Source organism: Halichoeres trimaculatus, unplaced genomic scaffold (assembly GCF_033239565.1).
Source record: "Halichoeres trimaculatus isolate MK-OKI-2021-1 unplaced genomic scaffold, fHalTri1.1 fHalTri1_scaffold_14, whole genome shotgun sequence".
Lineage (NCBI taxonomy): Eukaryota > Metazoa > Chordata > Actinopteri > Labriformes > Labridae > Halichoeres > Halichoeres trimaculatus.
The window spans coordinates 33857809-33864099 of NW_027437192.1; positions in this window are offsets into that span (position 1 = coordinate 33857809).

Consider the following 6291-nt stretch of genomic DNA (forward strand, 5'->3'; position numbering starts at 1 on the left):
ACAGTCTGCTGTGTTTCTGAATCACAGGATTCTGGACTCAGAACATGTGGTCCATGAAGCTCTGGTGGAAGAAATGAAAGGACTGGTTTTGTTCATCCTCAGAGCTGTTAGCTGGTTGACTTGACAGACTACACTCCTCTTAACACTTGGAGGTTGTATTTCTGATTATATAACCAACGTCTTACACAAGTACAATGACTAATCTCTCACAGTGCGTTACAACACACTAAAAGTTTCTGCTCCAGCCCCAAAACAACAACAACAAGGAACACTTTGATAAGTTTGATCGTCATCAAACTCCTCAGTCAGGCTTCAAGAGGCAGATTTCTCTGATGATCAGCCCACATGTTGTCTGTGAACTCCATAATTACCCAAAAAGCCATCTGTTGTTTGAGGAGAGGAGGAGTGCAGAGAAGCAGTCCATTAGATGAGAACATGAGCTCAATCGACCTTCAAAGACCCAGAGACCTGTCAAATCAGCAGGCATCAGGTCAGGTTAATCAGGTTGTTCAGAACCAAACATGAAGAGCAGCTCGGGGCTGGATGATGAGTACACGCTGCTTTACAGAGGAGCAGCAAAATACCCAGACAGTGCAGAAAACTGCAGTTCACATAAGGCTGATTTATGCTTGGCGCGCCTGCGAGGTCTGCGTGGCTTCCTGCAGACAAATGAAGTCATTTTCACACCTACACCCCCCCGTGCTGTCCTTTTCACTCGAAGATTTCTAACCTGCTGGATGGAGGGGAGACAGACAAGATGGCAGAAGAACCCAATCTCTTTGTGGTGGAAGTGCAGAAATACAGGCATCTGTATGACTCTTCACACAGAGATCACTGTGATAACTGAGTGGTAATTATTCATGGCGTGAAATTGCAGCCACTCAGCAGAGAAGAGAAATACAAGAACGTGGAAAAATCTCAGACAGATATGTAAATGTGTTGTAAACAAAGACAAACCTGTTCAACTCTCGTTCAGTTCTCTGGTAGATGTACGTTTGTGATACAACGCCCCCTGTAGTTTGGGAAAGCACAGCAACGGACACTGCGCAGGGGGGGTAAAAAAGCATAAAAGCCCCGCGCTTTCTCTCGCACAGATCTCGTGCGTCTCATTTCCACGCCCCATGTTTGCAAGGAAAGCGTAACACAACCTTTAGTGTCCACCAGGTTCGTTTTTGCCAGCTGTCTTAGTTTTAGTTTCAAGGTCTTTGCACACTGAGTCTGTTTTTTTCGGATGCATTTTTTGGATCCGTAAAACAAACAAAACAAAAAAAAAAGGCACACAGACACCTTGCACACTGAATCCGATGCATTTATTATTGTATTAATTGCAAAAATTTGCAGTACAAAAAAAATGGAATCATCAAGCAATTGATCCTGAGCAGCGGTGGTCAGTATGTTTGAGGTATGAGCTTGAGGGCACACACACACACACACACACACACACACACACACACACACACACAAACACAGAGGCACACACACACACACGTCACACACATGTACACAAGTCTTCATTAATCATCTAAACATCGCCCAAAATGTGTAGAGAAAATATGTCAGAAAATGTGAAAATGTGATGTTGCTAGTAGCCTACAGTGTCTCTGAATAGTCAAACTACCCTGGAAACGAGCCGTGCAGATGCGGAAAAAAAAAAATCAAACCTGCTCCGATAAAAAAATGACAACCTAAAGTTTCAGCATGGGTGTACAAATGTGATTGGCACAACATGGGAACAAATTTTTATTGAAACCAGCATCAATTTTCAAAAACAGAAAAGTGGACTCTGTGCAAATACTTTTAGTCTTAGTCTTTTGGATGAAAAGGTGTTTCAGTTTTAGTCATGTCTAACTCATGTCCATATGTTATAGATTTAGTCCAGTTTAACTCGACGAAACCTGAAAAAGGTTTAAGCTTAGTTTAAGTTTAAAAAGAAAAAACATAAAGTATTAGTCTTTTAACATATTATTTTAGGTTAAAGCCACATTTCTTCATTAATCTTCATATTTCAACTTATATTTTTTTCATGAATTGGTGAAACAAATCTATCAGAACATTAATGGTTTTGTATTTTCAGATTCCTGATCAGACTGGTTAATAGTTTGGTAATATAAAGTAGCATTACTTTGAACTTATATCTGTTTCTGTTAATCAGAATTTATGCCTCATTTTTTATTTACTCTCTATGTTGAGTTTGGTCAGAGCCTTGGCCCCGAACCAACTTTTTTCATTAAATAAGCAAAGTCAAATCTGTGTTTGGAATATCAGCCTTTAAGGCTGTTTGTTGGTGGTTGAACCTGGTTCACTGAGGTTGGATAAAGACAGCTCATTTAATAGCACAGTCGTCACTGGTGTTTCAGTGTAAAGTGTGACCCTGTTAACTGGTGACTCTCTGCCGATAATCACCAATGGTACAGCCACACTGGACACAAATTGGCGTCAAGATTACATACAAAGTCAATGCAAAGACGCGTTTGGACGCAGATTCACCCCGGATGGCGCGTTGGGACACGTAGCATCGGAGCATCAGACGCCTCTACGCTCAAGACGCAAATTCATGGGAAGCTGTTCGGCAGCAGCCATCAGCAATGACAACCACACACACACACACACACACACAGACACACAGGCACACACACTCCGCCTCCCCGACATCATTGATTTGATGATATGTGACGCTCCGTCATATCACTCCACCTGCCCCGACTCCAACCTCGCCGAAAGATGGAGGAGGAAATAATCTGTGCAGTGTGTCATCTTCCAGAGTTATATAATATGACGTGTGTACTCTACAGAGACCATAAAAAAAGAAGCAGGCTTGGGTGAAAGTCTCTGCGGAGACAAGTTTTGAAGGTAAGCTCTGTAAATATGTGTTTCCAGCTGGATTTGCCTGGGGTCATCACTGAGTCCAACTGTGTTTTTCTCAGTGGAGTTTTGTCGTAAAAGATGGAGGAGCCTCAGGGACACCTTCCTGATAGAGAGGAGGAAAGAGCGGGGCAGGGGCAGAGCCAGGGAAAAGATTGAAGTTCTCTGCGGTCCTCTCTTTCCTCGGCTCCTTCATTATCCCCAGGGAGACTTCCGGGAACATGGGGGGGTTGGGGATGAGGTCACAGGGAACAGCCAGGCAGGGCCAGTGGAGGTGGATTACCCGAGAGAGGCAGCAGGTCCCCTCAGGGATTGAGTGTAGAGGTTTGTTGGGTTCTCTACTCTGAATGCGCAGCAACACTTCTCAAATAGTCCAGACTCGGGCATTCGCAGGGCGCGTCACAGGCGAGACGCGCCTTTAAATTTGCCGATTCGCATGCGGTGTGGCCACTGCATAATACTGTCCATAGATACTGTTGGCTGAAAGTCACCAGTTAGCATGGTCGCTAATAACTTCAGAACACTGGTAGCTCTGTAACAGTTCAAACTTGGTAGACGTTGCCTCTCTTGTATAATATCATTTCTAAAAACTGACCACAGAACAACCGTACATTTTGATGCTGATAAGAGGTTGAATGTAGTGTTTCAAAAATGCTAACTCAGCTGAATGAATAACGTTACTTCCATTGCCAAAATGCAGTGTAGGTTGAATGCTGCGTTCCATTTGTACTTGGAACTGGGGAGTTAGGAGTGGGAATGGCATCATCTCAGAGTTCAGCGATTTATTGGGACAAACACTAGTCAGGAATTCTAAAATAAAACAAATATAACAGGAGCTGAATTACTGTTTACCCCTGAACTTGAAATATCCTATTGGAAACTTGGGGGGTGGTGTGGTTGCTCAGAATTACAAGTCGGAAATTCCAACTCCAGAGGCATTCCAGTTGGGCGTTTCCACTCGGAACTCAGAGCTGCAGGGGGCAATTGTGCTTGAGCATGGCACAGTCTGTATGTCCAGAGAACCATCTGGCAGTGATTTGGAGCTGAATTTCCCTCACAAAATACCGTCTTTACTTATTTCTGCTTGTCAACCACAATGTTAGGTTAGTGCTGTATCCATTCCCGATTTCCCAACCTACCGGGCGGGCCGAGGGTCATACACAGAATGTGTGTGCGTTAATCACACATCAATAAAGTTAGTGGCATTAAGAGAAATTCAAATTAACTCATCATTACCGTGTCAATTTTGGCAGCCCCAATCAGGACGTTTCTGGGTGGAGAGTAAGCGCCCCACCTGGCCTTGCTGCGGGTGCTGCCTGTGCCCTCCTCCTGGGGGGGCCTGGCCCTGAGGTATTGGCTCCTGGGGGGCTGGCTGCTGCCCCGGGTGCCCTGGTGTTTTTCCCTGGCGCCCTTGATGGGTCGGGTTGGTGCCCCCTTGGGTCCTGGGGCTGTATTTGGATCCTGTGGCTCTGGGGGGCGTGTGGTGGGTCTTGGGTGCCCTGGTGGCTCTGGGGGGGCCCTTGACCGCGCTCTCCCTGGGTATGGGCGGCTATTTGGGTATTCGGTGACCACCTGGCACGCATGTGTGTATAGACATTCAAGCTTCTGTTGAGACTAAATGTAAAGAAGCGATTGGTCCCGTCAGAACATGCTGAGTTGGGCAGTCATACGCATCTTCTCACGTCCTATGTCTCCTCCATATCTCACCACTAAGGGTCCACCCCCCTTTTTTAACAAGACTACACATCTCTGGTGTCTCTGGTTTCTTACAGCCTTTACTTCCAGTATGGATTTAGACCAGCACAGCACTAGGACTACTATCTTAATCTAACTACAATACCTGTTTGTTCTTATCCCAGTTGTCTTGTCTTGTCTTGTCCTGTCTTGTCTGTCACTCACTGTTTCCCCTTCTTTCATACTGTGGTGTGGCACGGCCCTCCCCTTCAGCTCACATCAGGGGTTAAATAAAGTTTAGAATGATGGAGTAGCCTACAGGGAGGGCTCGTGATGGTCACTACAGCAGTTAATCATATTCACATCTCTCTCACTGCTAGAAAAAAAATGCATTAGTCTTTCCAATGCTGCCATTGTATACAGTGCTCAGCTGTAAAGATAGTGCAGACAAGGGAAAAAAAAAAAAAAAAGAGAGAGTAATCGTGGTTACACCAGCCAATCACAGAGCGCCCGTTGTGCAAGTGACTTTGCAAGTTGATCAATGAGTGGAAGAAGCTAATCAGAGCATCTATGATAGTGGACATAGCACAGAGGAAGAAAACACAACCCAAGGGAAATGAAATTCCGAACAGATATAAATTTTTTCCTACATGAGGGTGAAGCTTGGCTTGACTTTTACTCGCTTTCAGGAACTGAGAGCAGCACGAGACGAAGAGTGATGCAAGTTAGCTTTCTGCTAACCAGGTATGTGTCAAATACCCATGATTAGCTTGTACTAACATGCTGATTTTTAATGACAATGAAAACTGAATCCTCTCTGGAAGAGTTTGATCTGAGCTCTGAGGAGGTCAGGGTCATGGAGCAGGGACGGTTCCTCCGGGCAGGGCTCTGTGGTGGTTCCAGGATACCTCCAGCGTCACGGAAAGTGCACAGCCAATCATTTGAGCCATTGAGTTCATTAAGACAGCTGTTTATAGATTCAGGCCTATCTCTGACCTTAGTGGGATCATAATTACCTGAACGAGCATCCTGCTTCATCAATGTCACATCAGACACACACCTGGATCTGACTGGTCTGTTTAAAGCAGTAAACCCTGAAGGTCTGGGGAGCTCCAGTTTGGGTGATTTGAGTTTAATTGATCCCTTTCTCTCCTGCGTGTGTTTAAAGGTGATTGAACAGATTCATACCTGGGTCCATCAGTCACTCCTGTAGTCCCATGAACATGATGGACAGTGTTATCTCCTGCCACAGACTGAGCAGCTCTCAGTAATCGCTCTCTGCGATGACAGCAAGCCAGAAGGAGGGAGAGCAGTAAAAACTGTGGCTCCAGCTCCGAGCTACATTTATCCTCCTCTTATTGCCTCTCACTCATTAATTGCATTGCTCAGTTGGGTGACATCTCATCTTTTCTCCCAACAGTGATGAACTTAATGCTCCTTGAAGCTCACGTTATGAATAGAGCTGAATGAAGACGTGCTGACAGCTGGGGCTCTGCTCCCACCACTCAGGCCTGGTTACCAGTACAACCAGTAAAATGATGATGTGGGGCTGCACTCACCTCTCTTTAGCTGACATCAGCAGAACACAGAAGAACATCCAGAGGTTGGTGTTGTTTTCATCTCTTCATCAGATGATTTCCATAGATCAGTGTGAAACATTCCTTAAGACAAAGGTTTGTCTGTTTAACAGCTACAACATGTTAAACCAACAGTGCTGAGCTCAATACACAATGGCAAAAACTTGAAAACTAGCAC